Source organism: Pleurodeles waltl, chromosome 3_1, assembly GCF_031143425.1.
Source record: "Pleurodeles waltl isolate 20211129_DDA chromosome 3_1, aPleWal1.hap1.20221129, whole genome shotgun sequence".
NCBI lineage: Eukaryota > Metazoa > Chordata > Amphibia > Caudata > Salamandridae > Pleurodeles > Pleurodeles waltl.
In genome coordinates, this window is record NC_090440.1 from 1,700,255,232 (window position 1) to 1,700,277,819 (window position 22,588).

Genomic DNA, 22,588 nt, shown 5'->3' on the forward strand with positions numbered 1-22,588 from the left:
GGCAGTTTAAGTATGGACAGGGTGACAAAGTGGGACAGTAGGATGACAATCTGGGTGGTCTAATTTTTTGGCAGGGTTTTGGCATCGTGCTCTGTCTTGTTCCTGGATCTCAGGGACCATTTGCGGGGTGGTTCTCCCTCTGCAGGGGGTGGGGTGCTGGTGTGGTGGTCCTGTGGCGGGGCATCCTGTCCACTAGCGCCGGCGGTGGTGGTGGGCAGTTCATCGTCCATGCTAGTGTCAGGGGCCCCTTGTAGTGCCACAGTGTCCCTCCTGGTGTTTACAAGTTCCTTCAGCACCCCTACGATGGTGCCCAGGGTGGAGCTGATGGTTCTGAGTTCCTCCCTGAAGCCCATATACTGTTCCTCCTGCAGGCACTGGGTCTCCTGAAACTTGGCCAGTACAGTTGCCATCGTCTCCTGGGAGTGGTGGTAGGCTCCCATGATGGAGGTGAGGGCCTCGTGGAGAGTGGGTTCCCTTGGCCTGTCTGCCCCCTGTCGCACAGCAGCCCTCCCAGTTCCCCTGTGTTCCTGGGCCTCCGTCCCCTGGACCGTGTGCCCACTGCCACTGCCCCCAGGTCCCTGTTGTTGTTGGGGTGGTGGGTTAGCCTGGGTTCCCTGTAGTGGTGGAAACACAGCTGATTGACGTGTCCTGGGGACAGAGGTATGGGCCCGCTGGGTGGATGCTGTGCTGGTGTTTCCAGAGGGGGAAGGTCTGTGGTGGCCTGTGACTGGGTGAGGGGAACCGACTGTCCCGAGGTCCCCCGATGGGCCGGGCTGGTCATCTAGATCCAGTTGGACAGAGCTGCTGTCATCACTGTGGGCCTCTTCTGTTGGTGGTGTGGACATGTGTGGACCCTCCTGTCCGGTGACGTTGGGTAGGGGTCCTGCAGGGGTATAAAAGGATGGTTATTACATCTGTGTGTGGCATGGTGTGCAATGGGTGGGTGACCGTGTACCCCAGTGCTTGCATTCCTGTGTGGGACCTTGTGTAATGATGGCTTAGGGGGTTGTATGGGTATGTGCAGTGGGCATGCTTTAGTGATGGGTGTCCATGCTTTGTTGTTGCATGCAGGGCTTGGTGTTGGGATGGGTGGTTTGTGATGTTGGGACATATGTGAAGAGTTGGAGGGCTGGGGGTGAGGGTGAGGGTGGGGGTATGTGATGGCATGCAGGTAGGGTGGGGGATGTAATAGTTAAGATTTGTCTTACCAGAGTCCATTCCTCCACCTACTCCTGTGAGGCCCTCAGGATGCAGAATCGCCAAGACCTGCTCCTCCCATGTTGTTAGTTGTGGGTGAGGAGGTGGGGGTCCGCCGCCAGTCCGCTGAACCGCCAGGTGGTGTCTTGAGACCACGGAACGCACCTTCCCCCGTAGGTTGTTCCACCTCTTCCTGATGTCCTCCCAATTTCTTGGGTGCTGTCCCACTGCGTGGACCCTATCCACTATTCTTCGCCATAGCTCCATCTTCCTTGCAATTGAGGTGTGCTGCAACTGTGATCCGAATAGCTGTGGCTCTACCCAGACGATTTCCTCCACCATGACCCTGAGCTCCTCCTCCGTTGGTGTAGGTGACGTGTGGCGTGGAGTGTGTGGTGATAAGTGTGCTGATATGTAGTGGGGTGTTGCGTGAGCTGCGTGGAAGTTCTGTGGGTGATGGTGTTGTGTGCCTGTGGATGCTGTTGTTCTTGCTGGTGCTGTCTCTCTCTGGCCTTCTTTCTGAATTTTTGGTAGAAGGGATTTGTGGGTGATGTGGGTGTGTGTTTTATATTGTAATATTGTAATGGCTGTGTGGGAGTGGTGTGTGTATGTGTATCAGGTGTGTGTATTTCGAATTGTCCAATGTGGCTGTGTTTTGTAAGAGTGTGTGTATTTTGAGCGCGGCGGTGTGTACGCCAATGGAATACCGCGGTTGAAAGCCGCCGCGTGGATTCGTGTGTCGTGATAGTGTGGGCGTTTGTCTGTTGGCGTGACGGTGGAGGTTTTGTTTTTGCCAGTTTATCACTGACCTTTGGTGTGGCGGACTTGTGTGGGTGTCTGAATTTTGGCAGATTCCGAAATGTGGGTCCTAATAGCTGTGGCGGCATTCCGCGGCCGCGGCGGTGTGTTGGCGGTCTTCTGCACGGCAGTAAGCGGCTTTCACCACCAATGTTGTAATGAGGGCCTTAGTCTCTCCCTGTCCTTCAGTTTCTGAGCCATCCATCGTAGTCCCGGCTTTGTTTTTCCTCTCACGTCCAGTGCTTAATTTGGACCTGTGGATGCCTTTGAAGCCCATGGCATTCAATTACGCAGACCAGCACTTATTTTTCATCATCAGGCATTTCCTGAGAGCAAGAGAGAGAAAACACACACAAATTCAAAGCAGAAGGAAGAGAAAGACAACGAAAACCGCACAAAGGGAGAAAGCAACAACCTGCAAGAGTGAGATAAAGGGGCAGGGATAGTGGATTAAAGAGGCATGAGGTGAATTTAGGACTATGCAGCCTTGGTATTCAACACACAGACATTAAATAGCGCCAGCCACAGGCCTCAGAGCAGAGTTTTGGGCACCAGCACTCACTGTTTTACAAACTAAGCACTGCTCAAGCCATGGGTACACTACTTTGTCTATTGGAATCCTTGGCCTACATTCCAAGACTAGTAACTCCTGCAGGAAAGCATTACGTAAAAGCAAACAAATAAAATGAAAAGAGCATAAAATGCCATCTTTTTTGTGAACCTCACCCCTATCTTACTCAGCAGCAGCCTCTACTCTACCTTTCACACCCTACAACATACTCAATGTCATTAAATCTGGTTCTATGGTGAGACCTTTGCTGGGAAATTATTTCCTCCTCTAATTAGTTTCTATGTCAGAGGGCTTAAATTCCTTCCTTCTTTAAATATTTATTTTCATGAAGGCAACTATGAGCATTAGCTGAATCCGGGAAGCTGATGACATTTTGAGGAATACTATTCCATCCTCAAGTTTTCACTCATGCCCACATTTTTCCATCTCTCCTGTTCCTCCTTAGTGCTTTGAGATGACCTTAGGGTGGCATGAAACACTTTAAAACTAGCATAACAACATTTAGAAGAGAAACACTTTAGCCTGATAACGGTACCTAGGACAATGTAGGAATTTGGATGGGAACACTTAGGGGCATATTTAAAAGAAAGTGGCGCATCAGTCCTGATGCGCCACTTTTCTTGCGTGCCCCTACCACCACCTAACGATAGCACAATAGCGTCAACATTTTTGACGCTATTGTGGCTCTTTGCTACACTAGCGTCAACATTTTTTGACGCTAGTGCAGCAAACCACAGGGAGGCCTGCTGATTTCAATGGGTGAATCATTATAACGCCTCCTCTGAGCAGGTGTTAAAAATGATGGAAAGAATGGTGCAGTGAAATGTTGTAAATTTCACTGCACCATTTTTTCGGGCCTCCTAATGGGGGAATGCCTCCCTTGCATACATTATGCCTGGCGCAAGGGGTTACAAAGTGGTGCAATGCATGCATTGTGCCACTTTGTAAATATGGTGCGGCGAAAAGGCCACCTTAGCACCACCCTAGCGTAAAAAAAAATATGAAAAGGCAGCGCTAAGGTGGCACATGGGGCTTGTAAATATGCCCCTTAGGGTATTAGTGTGGTATTGAGACTGGTGATTGACACAGACACAGACCGAGATCTGAATACATACAACATGTGTTACATATTTACAAGAGGTCGAGTCATGGGAGCACTGTCAAGTACTCACAGTCTGAATATGAAATGAGCTTGAGGGTGTACCTTGTCAGCTATGTGTCCCTCAGTATTAGGATGGCCAGATTTTGAAAAGCAAAAACGAAGACATTTCACAAGCATAGAAGTAGGTCTACAATTTTTCATCAACTGGGTATCAGAGATTGAATTTATTTATACCGCTCACCAATATAGAAAAGCAAATGAGGCCCTAAGGAATAATTAAATGCAACTTTTACACACAGTATCCCCGGTGTTAACTAAATTGCTTAATGCTAGGGGAAGCTAACTAAATCTTCACTGGAGAACACAGGAACATACCTACATTTGTGCTCAGTTGTCCTCCCTACACCCTGGAACAGGTACTAAATGTACTGATCTTGTTCCTATCCTCCACCACTTCTAGCCTAACTTCTAGCATACCTTTTCACTCTTCTTTCGGTTCTTTCAGATACCTTTGAGTCACCTGTCCATTTCTATGTTCAACCTGTGTTCTGCTGTGATGGTTCTGATTGTTCTTCTCTGTGATGTTTACCCTGTCCTGCTTCATATCCCCAACAGTAACCCATTCCACAGAAGAGTCCCCTTCCTGTGATGTACCTGCAAGTGTCTAGCTTGGAACTCTTAAATCAACCAGGGGACATGCACAAAGTAAGCAGGTCCCCAGGAGTGTTCAGTTCAGAGATATCATAACTCTTACAGGCAGCAAGTTGGGTCAGCAGACCATGTCTAATTCTCGAATCAACAATGGATTCTTCCTTATCCTTGAGTAGTCCGTCAACTATAGCTGAGAAGGAGGGAGGACTGAGGATAACAGTTCCCCTGGGTTTTATTCAAGATACATGTACCCCTGGATGAATTCTCTGTTTCTCAGGCACCTCTAACCTAACAGCGACTTCCACTATCAATTCTAATATCTGCAAATTACCCACAAATTGAGGAGCAAATTCTGAGTGTGTGCCAGGGAGTACTTGTTGGTGAGTGTCTGCAGATCTTTAGGTGCTGTCTTGGCTGCCACTAAATGTATGTGTACGTATTGCCAGATGGATCTAGTGTTCTGTAACACATGGGTAACAGGGGGACGTTAGATGGCACAGTACTATGAGGCAGCATGGAAGGGTGTATCATAAAAATACAATAAAACAGTCATATGCTTAATGTTGAGTGTAAGGAGTTATAATAGGCAAACTCTGCCAATGAATCTCACATGCTCAATTCAGCTGGACGATCCATAAGAAAACATCTCAGATACTGGTCTATGAATTGGTTTACTCTTTCAGTCTGCCCGTCAGTCTGGGAATGATAGCTTGTCAATGTGTAATGAACAGTACTAAGTTGAAGCATCAGTTAATTCAATAATAGGCCACGTGCTAGTTTACTTTATCCGTGACTGTAGTGATTGGAAGCCCACAAAGTTGAAAGATGATGTTCTCTATAAAAATCTGTGACAGCTCTAAATGGTGACAGTGTCTTGAGGGGTATAAAAGTGCACTAACTTGGTAAAGTTGTGAACTACAACCTGTAAGACAGTAAATCCATATAAACAGGGAACCACAACCTACCTGGAATGAGAACTATTAGCTTCAGCACAGATAGTACACTAAGATGTGAAGTTCTTAATAGCTGTCAAAATCTTAGGGCACCAAAAGCAATGAGTTACCAGCTGTTTCATCTTCCTTTGTCCAGGATGCCATGCCACTGTAGATTGATGTCACCAGCTGATGACCTGTCTTTGAAGATCTTAATCAGGAATGCATACACTTTTCCACTGAAAAAGAAAGGTTCCAACTTTATGTCACATAGCAGGATCTTCACTGATATAGGCTGCCTTATCAAATCTTTGGTAACTTGGCAGATTTTGGAGAGAAAGATTTTGAGTACTTAATTTGTGAAACAGCTACAGCTAAAACAGTAAGAACGTTTTTTTTTCTGTGCCTTCTTCCACTGACTGTTATAACATATATGCCTTCCCTTTGTGGTGGCTTAATCTATAAGTTATCTTGTAATGGAAATAAGAGAAAAATAGTGGACATCTAGCATGCTGTGTGTTGGCACACTTCATTGATGTGATTTGTAACAAGTTCTTTTGGTCAGTCCACAATGTGATTTAATAAATTGCCCTTTCTGAATAGTACCAGAAGAGATTTCCACATACATTGTGTAATTTCTCTTGGTGCTTGTTAGAGTTCTTGAATAAAAGCTAACTGGATGCATGGCTTCTGGCCCCGGATGTCATTGGGGAAGTATGGTCACAATAACTTAAGAAAAGGCATCCTTCTCAAAGATAAATGGTAGCTGTATGTTTGAATGACACAGAATGGGGGCTGATGCAAAAGCTTCTTTTACGGACCAAAAGGCTTGCTCTTGTTCTTTTGCAAACAGATATTCCTTTTTGGCTACCACAGTGATGAGAACAACCAATGATGAAAAATTCTTGCATGAAGTATTGTTTTATAAATATTGGAAGATTTTGGCAAATCTACTGATACTTTCTCCTGAAATTTAAAAACGTAGAAAAGTGACATAAGATTCTTCTTAGACACACTTTCCCAGTTTTGTAGAGAGAGAATGTTTTCTTAGTCAGGGTAAGACTTCTTTTCCATGTCCTCATGAACAAGTCAGGATGTCAGCAAGGTAGACTACTAAGAAGGCATCTAACAGATCTCTAAAATGACTGTCAACAACATGCTGTGACGTAGAAGAATCATTACCTACGTGAAAGGGCATAATCAAGCATCCCTTAGGTCCATATCCTGTATTGAAAGCTGTTTTCCAATAATCCCCTGCACCTATACAGAGCAGAAAATAGGCACCTCATAGAAGATAGAAGATTTTTGCTACCTTAATATGATCCAATAGAATGCATATGAGTGGGAACCAGTTATCGGTTCTGGATGGTAATCTTATTCAGCACCTTATAATTAAAACAAGGACTGTATTATCCGGAAGCATTTTGTGTGAAGAAGATGGGAGCTCTTTTGGCCGAGGTGGAATGTAGAATGAAGCTTTTTTTCTAAGTTTTCTTGTAGCTAGTGTATAAGAATCTTATCTTCCTTTTCAGTTCAATGTGCCATAAGGAATGGTTTCTCGGGGGACTGAACTTATTACACAGGTATATTTCTGATGTTGGTGGAAGGTAGCTGTTCTTCTTTTGCTGAACGCATGTCGAAAGTCCCAATAAGCATCAGGGATGATATTTTCCTCATTGACCTTCTTTTCCACTGGAACGTCTATCAATTTTATGAGTGGAGGCTGGAGAGTGAAACACATAAAAGGTTGTTTCTGTTTTTTGGTCATTATTGAATTACATTCTTCCTGATAATACTTTAACAAAAATGTAATGGATGAGGAATTCCAATCTATTATAGGCTTGTATTTTCTCAGCCAAGAGGTCTCTAATACAATAAAGGAGCAACACTAATATCAAATTGAGACCAGAATATCGACTGGCAACAATACTGTGACCAGACTATCAAGGGACAAAGTATCAAAAGTTAAGATTAAATAGATTTCCTATACCTAACACCACATATATGTACTCTCCGTCTGTGCACTTACCTCTTTGATATTTTTTCCCTCAACGTTATGATAATGATATAGTGACCTCTCAATATTTTGGCTTCAATATTCCCTACCACAGTCATAACAAGATGTTCTGTTTCTAACTTAACATACCAATGCACATGGAGAGAGTATGAGGGAGAGAAGGGAAATTAGGGGGAACACAGCCGTGCTCAGCTCCCAATATAACCAAAAAACACACTAAGGAGTACGGGGTTCTCTTATACATCGAGGGATAGACCCCAAGGGTACCAATTGTGCCCTTGGTTCCTCGTGGTCCTCTATTAGAGGAAGAGGGTCAGTATGAGATTGGTGAGCAGTTAAAGAGGAGAAAAAAGGGGGATTTCCTTCACGTACTAGGTGGTCTCACACACTATATAGTGTCATTCTTCATCATTTGACCACCTAGCGCCACCCAGGTAGGACAGTGCCACCTGGGCGGACTCAACCTCACTGTTAAAAGAACAGGAGGGAGTGCGTAAATAAATTCTAGGTCTGGAAAGATCGAGATCCAGCTAATCTAGGGAATAAAAACACCTAAACAGGTACCTGTGTAAAGTTACAATTTAATAATAGGGTCTGTTTGGTGTGGTTAAAAGCGTAGAATGGGACACCTCTGTGAGAGCAAGGACTCACAGGGTCACCTATCTAAAGAGTGATAGCCAACATGTTTCTGCCCTCAGTAGTGAGCCTAGGAAGGTCTCCGGGCATTCATCAGGGCAACGGATCCCTAAGACTCATGTTAGGAGTTGAGAAACTGTTCAGTTGGTAACAGGTCTAAGAAGTAAAGCAAACGGCCTACCTTACCAAGGAACTACCTTGAGGTGGCCTGCAGGGTATAAAACAGATAGACAATGAAGGCAACAGTGGAACACAGCACTGCACAGCAAACCAACAACACACGTGACAAAGAAAAATGCTCATGCACAGAAAAACACTTATTGTAGGCAATATTCATGCACAGAGAAAGCATATGTAAATAGTAGGTAATACTACTACTAGGGGCAAGCGGAAAATCTTACCCTATCCCTAGAGGCTATTGGCCTCTGGTATCCAGGAGGGGGAGTGTCCCCTTATTGTCAGACACTAAGGTTCAAGAAAAGAACAGAGAAAAGGCATGAAGGGGGTACACAATTATTTAGAAAGGGTGGGTAACCCATTGAATGGTAGCATCTGTGTGAAGAAATTACGCAGTGGAGAGGTCCAGCAGGTCCAGCAGGGGACCTACATTATCTAGTGAGGGGGGCTGGTTAGAAGATATCAGCCTGAAGAAAGTGAAAAAGGGAATAACCAAGTAAAGCACTTGTAGTTATAAATAAAATATCTATATATATATAGCGCGTTAGATTAGGTACAGAAAATTAGGAGCAGAAGATTCTTATCTGTGTGTCCAGGGCGCTGCTCAATCACTCACTGCATCAAAGGGGGCACTCGCTGTGCGCCTATGCCGTCCTCTCCTTGGACCGCTTGAATGAAACGGTCAAGGGGAGACGGTCTTTTATTGCAGTTAACCGCGTCATCAACTAGGCCAGGTGTGTGTAATCACCGTCACGGCCTGCAGTATCATCGTCGGGTGGACGTGGGGGCCGGAAGCGTAGCTCCCGTGTCGGAGCCGGCACAGCCGACTCATCATTGAAGCGCTTCTGGGATAGCCCGAGGTAGGAGCCTCGGCTACATGCCGGAGTGCAAAGGCGTCGCGGGATTCCCGCGGGCGCTGGGAATTGGAGTTCCCAGCGGCCGTAGATGTGAGGGAAAGTAAAAGAGAGAAAAAATGAAAAGGGGAAGGAAAGGGCGAGGGTGGGCGGGAGGGAAAGACGGGGGGAGGGGGAAGGCAAAAACAAGGGAGAGAACGGGGGGAAGAAGAACGGAGGAGGAAGAGATATAAAAAGACAAAGGGCAAGAAAAAGAAAATATAGAAAATATGTCTTCGAATCCCGCGACGCCTTTGCGCTCTGGCATGCAGCCGGAGGCTCCTACCTCGGGCTACGCTTCCGGCCCCCACGTCTGCCCGACGATGATACCGCGGGCCGCGGCGGTGATTACACACACCTGGCCTAGTTGATGACGCGGTTTACTGCAATAAAAGACCGTCTCCCCTTGACCATTTCATTCAAGCGGTCCAAGGAGAGGACGGCATAGGCGCACAGCGAGCGCCCCCTTTAATGCAGTGAGTGATTGAGCAGTGCCCTGGACACACAGATAAGAATCTTCTGCTCCTACTTTTCTGTACCTAATCTAACGCGCTATATATATATATATATATAGATATTTTATTTAAAACTACAAGTGATTTACTTGGTTATTCCCTTTTTACTTTCTTCAGGCTGATATCTTCTAACCAGCCTCCCTCACTAGATAATGTAGGTCCCCTGCTGGACCTGCTGGACCTCTCCACTGCGTAATTTCTTCACACAGATGCTACCATTCAATGGGTTACCCACCCTCTCTATATAATTGTGTACCCCATTCATGCCTTTTCTCTGTTCTTTTCTTGAACCTTAGTGTCTGACAATAAGGGGACACTCCCCCTCCTGGATACCAGAGGCCAATAGCTCTAGGGATAGGGTAAGATTTTCCGCTTGCTCCTAGTAGTAGTATTCCCTACTATTTACATATGCTTTCTCTGTGCATTAATATTGCCTACAATAAGTGTTTTTATGTGCATGAGCATTTTTCTTTGTCACGTGTGTTGTTGGTTTGCTGTGCAGTGCTGTGTTCCACTGTTGCCTTCATTGTCTATCTGTTTTATACCCTGCAGGCCACCTCATGGTAGTTCCTTGGTAAGGTAGGCCGTTTGCTTTACTTCTTAGACCTGTTACCAACTGATCAGTTTCTCAACTCCTAACAAAAGTCTTAGGGATCCGATGCCCTGATGAATGCCCAGAGACCTTCCTAGGCTCACTACTGAGGGCAGAAGCATGTTGGCTATCACTCTTTAGATAGGTGACCCTGTGAGTCCTTGCTCTCACAGAGGTGTCCCATTCTACGCTTTTAACCACACCAAACAGACCCTATTATTAAATTGTAACTTTACACAGGTATCTGTTTCGGTGTTTTTATTACCTAGATTAGCTGGATCCCAATCTTTCCAGACCTAGAATTTATTTACGCACTCCCTCCTGTTCTTTTAACAGTGAGGTTGAGTCCGCCCAGGTGGCACTGTCCTACCTGGGTTGGGCTAGGTGGTCAAATGATGAAGCATGACACTATATAGTGTGTGAGACCACATAGTCAGTAAAGGAAATCCCCCTTTTTTTCTCCTCTTTAACTGCTCACCAATCTCATACTGACCCTCTTTCTCTAATAGAGGACCACGAGGAACCAAGGGCACAATTAGTACCCTTGGGGTCTATCCCTCGATGTATAAGAGAACCCCGTACTCCTAAGTGTGTTTTTTCTAACTTAACATATGATAACGCGTCCAGCCCTTATAAATTACCTGTACCTGGACACGTTGGAGGTCGGTGAATCTTTTAACCGAGTCGGGCTCTCCTCATCCTAAAATAGTCGAGTCACTCAGATCAATAATCAATAACTATTGTAATCGGTAATCAATACTCAATTAATAGATCAATATAGCACATCAGAAATCAATAACAGTTGGTATTTCGGCGCACCATGACCTTTCAGTCATGAATAACCACACCAGTTTATTAAAAGTTAGTGAATTTATTTCCCTATATTAACAAAGCTAGCACGATATATATATGTCTCAAAACCAATTGATATATGTATATGAACATTACTAGCTGTCCATAACGGCGGAAGAAACGCAATCTACGTAAAATCTGAATAATGATACACTCTGTTATCGCAATGCAAATCACCAATATGACTAACTGTATTTGACTAATTGCACAACAAGATTCCAAATTAGCATGATACATCGAATGAGTACCTCGACTAACCTCTAATTAGCATTGGCATGTGGGACTTCATGCAAAATACGAATTTAGTCAACACAAATTTGGAAAACTTCTAGCTAGGACCCTATCAAAATAGCAGTTGGTACCTAAAAGGAAAAACACAATGCATAATACATTTATCCTTTCATATTTACCAAATACAATCAGCATTCAAGAAAAGTCTTCGTTCTTCAGGTACCGGTTGATCAGCATGGGGCAAATTTCAAAGGGGCAAAGTTAAGGGCAAGCTTCCTTGCAACGGCAAGGAGAATGGGGCAAAGTTACTGCATGGGCAAGACGGGGGCAAATCAAAATTAAAGTCTCTAAGGTGAGAATTCTTAAAGTCTCTTTCTCTCAGATAGAGAAAAGGGCATCAGGGTGTCGTCCAAAATGGAGTCTGGCATCAGGCTTCAAACTGGCATCGAGGAAAATTGCTGACTTCTCTTTGTCCGGTGGGTTTAAGTAAGAAACATTCCAAATTCTGCAGGGTCTTCCATTGGAGGGTTCATAGGTTGGCTTCAAATTGTCCAATCAAAATTGTCTTTTACTAGCGCTCATTTATGCATACACTGTCCTTGGAGCCTTGGAACACAAATTGTAACATGGTTTGCCAATTATTTTACTATCTGTACCTTCATTGTCCGCACCTGAAGAGACTGACCTTGTATCAAAGGGGATGAAACCGGCCTAGTACGAAACCTTGGAGATAAGTGTACCAGTCAGCTCTACTGGAAAAATACAACATCAAGCAAGAATATATGTTTCATTAGTTCAAGGAAAAACAACGCAGTTAGAATTTGAAACCAGGCAACTAGGCCAAAGCCTGTACTAAATTTAAGCTAAGCAAAACAGTTTTCAAACAAGAAATCATGGCATACATTTGCGATTATGACGGATTACTACATTTTCAATATTTCATGATTAATAAAGCTCGTTTACAATGATGGCGAACTACCCCGAGGGCACAATTTTCCCTCGTACATTATTTTCTTTACTAAAATCACACTTCATTATATGTATTGATTACACGATATGTATGAATATATGTCGGACCTTCTTTTTCTGCGTCATCAATCCCTCCTCTGATGACTAATTATGTCATCACATCAAATCTACCCACAAATTTTATTCCATTAAAATTCTGTATAGTAATTTGGCACTTCAGTCAATTCCCTTTTTCTTTTAGTCCCTTTTGACTTTTCTCGATATATTTCCACCATTTTGTTCTCTATTTTCTCTTCTCTTTTTCTTTTGTTCCTTGCTTTTAACATTTTGAAAGCTTCCAATGTTCCCCAAGAACCTAATGGACAAATTAATATTATTATTATTCCCTTTACTATTTTTAGTAACAATCCGTTCCAAACGTTGCTAAGCCAATTTCCCACAGAAGCATATCCTTTTCCAACTTTCTCCCAAACTCCGGGTTCTTTCAATTCCTTTAAATCTACACTTTCTTTAGTTAAATTTGTAAGCATCGTTCTAATTTTTCAACTGCTGTCTGGTATATATGTACAACAGTGACGTGTACCAAGCATTTTGCAAACGCCGCCATCCTTTGCTAAAAGAATGTCTAAGGCAAGCCGATTTTGAAGAGTCATAGCTATTTCTGCAGCAAGTTCAGCATCCATCAGGATTATAGCTCCTGAAAACTTTGTCAGCATGTTATCCACAATAGTAGACAACTTTCGTATTTTGATTGAATTCAATATGACTCCTACTGAAGGAATCAATGCTCCAAATATATCTCCTACCACACCAGAAGCTGTCTCCCTTTTCTGAACATGATGTGATTCAGACAGCCTTGGAAATTTCTTTAAGTCGTCTAGTTGGTAAACCTTTGGGAACACTATTCCCAAATAACACCTCCCATACCATCCTTTAGGAAGACGATAATAGGCGTTGAGTCCACAAATATAATATACTCCTGGAATAACTGGGTCTTGTCCATTCAGCATGAACGTCCACTTAGATTGAAATGCATACGTATGTTTGCATTCACTCGTTCCCACAAAAACTGTGTCATAATATGATTGATGTCTATGTATACAAAATCTTCCTACATGCAATGTATCTAAAGCTATCTTCCCTTGTGTCTTTATTGCGGCAAAAGCATAATTATCTACAGATGTTCTTTCGTGTAATTCCTTCTCTAATTTCTCCTTCATTTCATTCTTCCTATCATCAGTGCGGTCTAAAAATTCTATTTCTACTGGTGAAAGCAAGCATGTAAGGTTCTCTCTATGTGCATGAGCTGTGTGAAAAGGTGACATCGGTTCGAAGAATTCTCTCATTAATTTGGCATAATAATCTCTAGCTATCTTACTTAGGTGCCCTATTATGGGGACATATGCAAAAGTAACATCGTAATTAGTGTAGAAATAATGAATGTCCTTTTGACCATAAAATCTGGAAGCTATTCTACTACATGTAATTCCATACGTAAGAGGCATGCTGTGATACGTTACCCCTTCCACTACTGAGGTAGGTATTTGTGTACACACATAACAATCTTTCGCATCCATGGTCTCAACATACTCACTCAGTAAGCGATAGAAAACGTTAGATGAAAGTTCCTTCCTATCATGCAAGTGTCTCTCGTCTTGCTCGAGTCTCTTCAGAGCTGTTAGTTCAGTAACGATAATAGGTTTAGAAGTAGAAGCATCATTCGTCTCACTCTCATTTTTACCATGCATTCCAAGAACTATTGCTACAATGATTAGTACGCATGCGGTTATTACACCGATACACATGTATTTACAACACTTCATCTTACGCCCCTGTGTAGTGAAGCTAGTCATGATCTGTATAGAATCAGAAAGCTGAAGGCACTTTATCAAAGCGTATTTGCAGGTATTTACAAAGCTGAACGAGTTCAATGTTCACACAGTTTTCTTTAGCAGCTTAGTCTCTTATCGGTTAGCAGCTTTGTCTCAAAATCGGTTTCAAAGTCAATCAAGTTAGCAATGTCTTAGCCGGTTGAAAAGTCAATCAGGTGATCAATGTTTTCAATCAACAGAGTCCATAAAGTTTTTATTTCCAAAATGAAGTTCTGCCTATTCGTTCTCAAGACTGAGGGATACGAATTCGTCTGACCAATCGTTATTGGCTACGTATGCCCACTCCGGACCGGAAAACCTCCTGCTCGGTATCCTTTTTCTTTTCAATTTTGCATCTCTCTTTGATTCTTTCTCACTGGTACTTTCCTCTTTGGCCAAGTCCTTTTCTTCACTTGGTGTTGGTACTACGACAGACACTTCCTTTCTTTTCTCCTTCACTCTTGGCCCTTCACTGTCATTCAACGTTTCTCTAGTCCTTAATTTTACTGGCGATATGCTTGGTCTTCTTTTTGCACTGGGTCCACTTGATGGACCTGCAATCTCTTCTGAAGGAGTTTGAGCAGTTTCGTTCTGTTCTGCCTAGTCCCCTCCTTCTGGGGAGTCAATCAGGTTTTCCTTTTCTTTTCCTGTATCGTCTGCTTCTGGGAAAGCCCTCCTCTGATCAGGCTCTCCTGCTTCTTCACCTGTTTCGAGCCCTTTGTCACCGTTACTTTCTTCAGGCTCTTTGACACTTTCAGCTGCTTCAGGCTCTTTGTTACCTTCAGCTGCTTCATCGCTTTCTGAGGCTCCTCCTTGGTCTTCCCCAAGTGAATCAGTTGCTTCGTCCTCAGAGAATATTTCTCCCTCCTCTATTTCTGCCTGTCAGCTTCTAGTTCTTTTTCGCTCTGTCTCAGCGCTTGGTACTTTGTTATCAGGTACTGGCAACTTCAGCGCTTTAACTTCCTCGTCTGTGGGACACAATACCCTCTTTGTGTGACTGGCGTGAATCCAGTTGGGAACTCCCGCACACTTCACAGCGGTGGTAGTCGTCAAAATCACTTGAAAAGGTCCTTTCCAACGGGGTTCCAAACACGACTTCCTCATGTGCTTCTTTATCACGACCCAGTCACCTGCTTTCAGGGCGTGTCCTGGACCTTGGATCGGTGGCAAGGTGGTTGCCTCCACCTGGTGAGAGAAAGAGCGAACCACATCAGCTAGACCTTTGCAGTAGTCTAACACCATATCATCTGTAATATTCAAAAGCGCATTTGCAGGAACTGCTGGAAGTCTCATAGCTCTGCCCATGAGAATCTCGTGTGGGGACAGTCCAGTCTTTCTGTCAGGAGTGTTTCTCATTGACATTAGTACCAAAGGCAATGCGTCAGGCCATTTCAAGTTTGTTGATGCGCATATTTTCGCCATTCTTGATTTCAATGTGCCATTCATTTGCTCCACTAGACCTGATGCTTCAGGGCGGTAGCTACAATGCAGCTTTTGCTCAATGTTCAGTCCTGCACAAAGCAATTTTATTACTTCATTATTGAAGTGACTTCCCCTATCTGATTCAAAAGAGATCGGGAATCCAAAACGTGGTATTAGCTCTCTCAAGAGTAGTTTTGCAACTGTGAGACTGTCATTTCTGCGTGTAGGGTATGCTTCAATCCAGTGACTAAAAATGCACACAACCACCAACACATACCTCAAGCTTCCATGCACAGGCATCTCAATGAAGTCCATTTGCATCCTGCTGAATGGACCCCCTGCTCTTCCAATGTGGCTCAAATTTACTAAGGTTCCCTTCCCTGCGTTCATCTGTTGGTAAATGACGCAACGGTGGCAAACTGCTTCAGCAACTTGACGGAATTTGGGGTTAAACCAATCAGTTTTAAACAACCTAATCATGGCATCCCTCCCAAGATGAGCTTGTCCATGGTAGAATCTGTCTATCTGTGTCAAAAGGCTGTTTGGAAGAACGAATTTCCCTTCACTTGAAACCCAGAATTCATCTAGTCTCTTTACACATTGTGATTTGGTCCATGAGAGTTTCTCATCCTCACTGACATCATTCTGTAAGGATTTCAATTCGTCCATCGTATCTACCACCTTTAGAGCAAATATTTCGCTTGGTTCGAGTTCTGGTTCACTTATCAAATTCCATTCATCCCTAAGCAATATACAGTTCAATGCGCAAAACCTTGCGACTTGATCCGCATATCCATTTCCCAGGGAAACATAGTCTTGTCCCTTCGAGTGTGCACTGCATTTTACCACTGCTACTTCTCCTGGTAGTTGGATGGCATGTAACAATTCTTTTATTCTTTCACCATTTTTCACTGGTGATCCTGAAGAGGTCATGAAGCCTCTCTGTGACCACAATTGTCCGAAATCATGCACTATTCCAAACCCTTACTGGCTGTCAGTGTAAATGGTAACTTCCATCAATGCAGACAGTTGGCAAGCTCTAATAAGGGCTACCAATTCTGCTACCTGTGCAGAGTAAACTCCTTGAAGCCAAGATGCTTCAAAAACACCTGTTTCCGTGCATACAGCGTACCCTGCTTTCAATACACCCAGTGCATCTCTTAAACATGAACCATCAACAAAAATAATTTGATCATTTTCTTCCAATCGGGTATCTTTGATATCAGGTCTTGGTTTGGTACAAAATTCAGTCACCTGAAGACAGTCATGCTCGATGTCTTCAGCGTTCTCAATTTCAGCATTCTCACTGGGAAACAAGGTTGCTGGATTCAACGTAGTGCACCTTTTCAGCTGCACATTAGGTGATCCCAGAATTATTGTTTCGTACCTTGTGAGTCTAGCACCAGTCATGTGCTGTGTTCGGGAACGTGTCAAAAGTATCTCAACTGAGTGAGGGACCATGACTGTTAAAGGGTGTCCCATCACTATTCCTTCACTCTGAGTGAGGCTGATACCAACTGCGGCTACTGCGCGCAAACACCCTGGCAGTGCTGCTGTGACCGGATCCAAAGTAGCTGAAAAATATGCTACTGGTCTGTTTACGCCACCATGGGCTTGGGTCAAGACAGACAAGGAACATGCATCACGTTCATGACAAAACAATGTGAAAGGCTTTGTGTAGTCAGGCATACCTAAAGCTGGAGCCCTGCACATGCATTCTTTCAATTCAATAAAAGCATCCATCTCATCTCCTTTCAGATCAATTTCATCCAATGCATCCTTCTGGGTCAATTTCAGTAAAGGTTTTACTAGAGTGGAGAAGTTGGGGATCCACTGGCGACAGTAGCTCACCATTCCCAAAAACTTCCTCACCTCCCTCCTCGTCTTTGGGGGACTCATTTGAAGTACACTTGTTATTCTTTCCTTCATTATTCTCCGTGACCCTTTCTCTATTTGGTGACCCAAATATTTCACTTTCTTCTGACAGAACTGTAATTTTGAAGGAGACACCTTGTGTCCATTCCTTCCCAAATGGTTCAATAGGGCAATGGTGTCGGCTGTGCAGTCACTTTCTGTCTTGGATGCAATCAGTAAGTCGTCAATGTACTGTACAAGGGTTGACTCGAATGGCAATTCCAGCGCTTCCAAGTCTTTCTTTAGAATCTGATTGAAAATTGACGGTGACTCCGAAAACCCTTGAGGAATTCGACACCAACTGTAAACTCTGTCTAAGAATTTGAAACAAAAGAGAAATTGGCTGTCCTCATGAAGAGGCACCGAAAAGAATGCTTGTGACAAGTCGATGACTGAGAACCACTCAGCATCACAAGGGACTTGAAACATTATTACAGCTGGATTTGGTACTACAGGACAACATTTTATTATTATGTCATTTATTTTCCTCAAGTCCTGCACAATTTGGACCTTTCCACTTGGCTTTATTAGTCCCATAATTGGTGAATTACATGGACTGCTTAACACTTCTTTCAGTACTCCCTGTTTTACAAACTCATCAATGAGTTGGGCAACTTTCATGAGGGTGTCTTGTGCCATATGGTACTGTGGGGTCTGGGGAAAGGTTACATTGGTCTTCACAGTCACTTTCACGGGTTCCACTCCTTTCACCAATCCCACCTCTTTTCCTGTCATATCCCACACTTCTTTTCCGACTGTTTCCTGTAACTCAGCAGGAATATCTGCTTCAGTGATCATCGGATAAAGGGTAATCAGGGGATACTCTTCATCGACAGTCTCCATCTCATCCCCTTCTACACTGTCCTCTTCTTCCCCATCACTGCTCGTCTGAATTCTAATTCCATCGTTCGAACACATAATCGAACATCCCAATTTGCACAATAGGTCTCTCCCTAACAGTGATATCGGGCTTGAGTCACATACACCAAAATTATGTGTCCCTTGATAGTTACCAATTCTGACTTGTACTGGATCTGTGATTGGGTTCGTCAGGTACCTGTTTGCTACTCCCACTACTTGAACTGTTCTCCCTGAAAGTGGCAAATTTGGCACTTCAATGCTCCTAACAGTGGAATGTGTAGCTCCTGTGTCAACCAAGAATGAGACGCGATGACCCATAACTCTTCCCTCCACATACGGACCCTTTTGATCAACTTCCAAAGATGCTGCAAGCACACAATTTCCCTCCTCATCTGAACTTCCACTCTCCCATACATCGTTTATTCCATTCTCGCTGTGTAGTGGGAATTGGTGTACTGTGTCATTTTGACTCATTCCCTGACCCGTGACCTGTTGAGGAAGCATTGCTTGCTGCTGATTCATTGGTGCTAAGGGTATTTGCATTTGCTGATTAGGTACCATAGGAAACTGCTGTTGCATTGGCTGCAATTGTGTCATTTGCACACAGGGCATTTGCACCTGTTGCGGTTGCATGGGTTGTAAACCCTGCAGCTGGTTCATATTGTTTTGGAAATTTGGGTTCGGACCTCTCAATTTTTGTCCTCTCCTAGTCTCGAATGCATTGACATCATTGTTTTGCTGACCTACACCTTCCTGCACCATCATTGGGCACTCCCGTTTCCAATGCCCGACAATTCCGCACGTGTGACATGGCATCACCTTCTTCATTGCCTGTATACCATTTGGAATCATAACGGTATTCAAATCAGGACCATTATTCACAAAACCTCCTCGGCCTCTGCCTCTCATCTGCGGCTGAAACCTAGCATTTCCCTGCTGCTGCGGCATCTGTTGTTGAAAACCTTGCAAACCTTGTAAACCTGTCTGAGCTGCTCTGAGCTGCATCACCATCACCTTTTCTTTCAATCTTTTCTGCTTTGTCTCAATCTCATCACTGCAGTATTTTGCATAATTCAACACTTCATCGATCGACTTTGACTGCCAACAAATCAAATGCGATTTAATCATCTGGCTGATTTCGGGTCTCAGCCCTTCCACAAACCTGAACACAAAATGGAGCATGTCCTTTGGCTCAATCGTTTCCGTGCCACTGTAATTTTTAAACGCTTTCAACAATCTCTCATAATACGTGTGTATAGATTCTTTAACCTCTTGGGCGGTCCTGTCAATCCTTTGCCAATCCACATTTTTCGACGCAACCTTGGTTTTCAAGTGCTCGATCACCTTGTGGTACAAACTCATTACCGTAGGTAATGGCGCACCTGTGTCCCTATCTCTCTCTGGTTCACTCGTCGGCCAACCTACAGCCCTTTTACAATCTTCCCACAAATCTGCCGGAACCACAATTTCAAATAAAGTATTCAGGTCTTCCCAGAGACACTTCGCGAGTTTCACAAATCTATCCGTTTGTTGATACCACTCAATCGGCTTCTCTCTTAATTTGGGAAAGTCATTCGTAAAGGATTGAATATCGCACCTGTGCCATGGTACATGTACAAGTTTTCCCCCTGCTGTTTCTCTCATTGGTAACATAGTTATCACATCGTTATTCTGTTGTTTTTTCTCATTCCGCTCTAGAGTATTTTCTTTCTTTTTGTCCTTTTTCTTAACCCATCTACTTTCCCACTTGTCTAAACATCTCTAGACCTGTGCACTCTGCAGTATCTCCTTAAGGTGTGTTTTCATCCCTGCGGATCTCATGTGTTCAAAATTTTTAGTCTCAAAGTCTAACCTGTAACTTCTGCTCAGGTGTTTGGTCTTACCTATATCGATCTCATTTATGTCTGCGATTTCTTGTAACTTCTTATGTATGTAGCTCACTTCTCTTGTAATCCTAGGGCACATGTATCTTAGTTCTTCCTCTGTGTATGATTCTAATCTGTTCAAACCCATTGTTCCCTCTACCAGTTCATCTGCCTCCATACCCAACCTTATATTATTCAGGTATTCTTCTCCCTTCCCGCTAGATGTACTCTGTGGGGAGTTCAGGCTGTTGAACCATTGTGTTAACTGTTGCGCGTTCAGTCCCATCAGTGTAGCAGTTACATCAACTGCCACTGACGGTTTCTGTAATGTTTCAGTCTGTGAGGTTAACGGTACTAATAGTGGTGGATGTGACCTTACTACCGTTGACGGGGCACAAATTGGAATTGGACTAAATTCCGACAAGGACCCAGATCCATTTGGCAGTGCCGCTATCGGAGTTGTCTCTGGAGTGGTTTCTATGCATCTTCTCCCTGTCCCATTCTGTATCATTAACCCTTGGTCGCTGGTGCTTGAATTTGCCTGTATGTACAGTGGTACTGGTGGACCTACAGTGATAGGTAGAGATATTGCATCTGGATTCTGTCTGTTCCCCGAATTCTGTGGCATGTCAATCCCCACATTGTGGTTCATCATTGCTGGCATTCCTAACTGGCTTTCTACTACTCGCACTTCTTGTGTCTGCTTTTGAGGCATCGAGAACTGTGTTGATTCAGCTTGAATCAATGTCGGTCTCTGATAGTTTTGTCCTCCCTGTGCCATTGAATCAGAAGTCATTCCCATATTCTGCTCATTGCAACAGTGCCTTTGAACCTGTGGCTGATAGTTATCAGCAGGTTTCAATGTCGGCACGTCTGGGTATATGCTCTGAATCTGTGGTATTTGTGGTGAGAAAGGCATGTCGGAGCTGCTCGGCCTCTGAGATATTCTCAAATTTGGTGTTACATTACCCTGTATTGGTTCTGGAGGGGCAGTACTAATGCTTGAGCCTTTTTCGCTTTCCACGTATGGTGTTGGGCGATCATTCAGCAATTGTATAATGAACTCTTCATCATCTGACTCGTCTCCCCTTTTCGAGTTTCTATTGCTCTCTCTCTCTCTGGACTGACTCCTGTTTGTCTTATAGGTGGCTTTCCTTCCTTCCGTCTCTGCTTCATCAGTAATCGCTGGAAACAATTTAATCCCCTGCAATACGTCTGATCTCCAAACCTTTTGTGTGCTGTCCCATCTAGCATCCGCTAGTGTCTTTTCTACTTTTCTTATTCTTGTCTCAAATTTATTTTGTTGTTGGTTTCTAGCTATTAGCTCCCAAATTGCTAGTGCCTCAAACTGTGCTGGTCTTGGAGGTACTTTCATATCGTATAGCGCAAATCTCAGATTTTCTAAAACTCTTAGATTAAACGACCCATGGATAGGGAACGCCACACTTCCATGTTTCTCTGTTAATTTGCACCATTGTTTTAACCAAAGACATGGCGCTACACCCTTTTCTTCAATGACGATGTAAGCTGGTGTACCCTCAGGCGGTGTTTCTTCTCCTACATTTGCTTTAATATAAACATCTCCCCTCATGGCACTCTTAAATGCTTTGAAAAATTTCATCTTTCCGTCTTTTGTTTTTCTAAAATATGTAATCAATAAGTGACTTTAATTCCCGGAATACTCTTCGCTTGCCTTTCCCCTTCCAATTGTGCTTCACAGACTGCGTCCAATCCGTGCGCGACCCTTCTCACCAACCGACCTATCCCAGCGCGGCTCCTAGTGACATCACACTCACACACTGCGGCTGACAAAGTCCCGCGGCTTGTCCTCTTTTCATTCGGCTTCACTCATATGTGAATTTCTGCAATATAACGCGAGCACTTAACCAAAAGAATAAAACAGATCTGTCGGTTTACTACAGGAAAGGTAATACAATCGCTTCAGAAACATTAGGGATTTTTCACTAGCCTCAGCAGTTATTCCATCTTTCTCGGTTTCCCACTTTCGCAAGCAAAATTTGACCCGCAAACTTTACTCTCAACTGATCAATGAACTATTCTAGTGCACTTTAGAATTCGTCAAATCTCAAAGTCGAAGTTTTCTTTCACTCCGCAACATTCATACCAACTTGTTGACCACGCCCGATCAACCTATTAAACCTGACCAGATCACAACATCAAACAAGTGTCACATACAATTTTCAACATACTCCGGAGTCTCTTGACCTCGCAGGGCCCGTCTCAACATCAACAACCACGTGGACAATTTTTCTGCTCAAAGCGCTACACACACGTGAAGTTCGACGACTTCCCTACTCTCACACCTTTGGAGTAACACTCCTCTAATATCTTTTAACCCCCCTAAAATCCTCACAAACTTCTCAATTAATCTGCGGCGATAAGCTGTGCAAGCGCAAAACCCTAACTTCACTCATACCGTCACTAGAAACGCCGAGACCATTCTCATACCTCCATGTTCCTCATTCGCAAGCTCCGAGATTCCGGGAAAGTCATTGGGGACT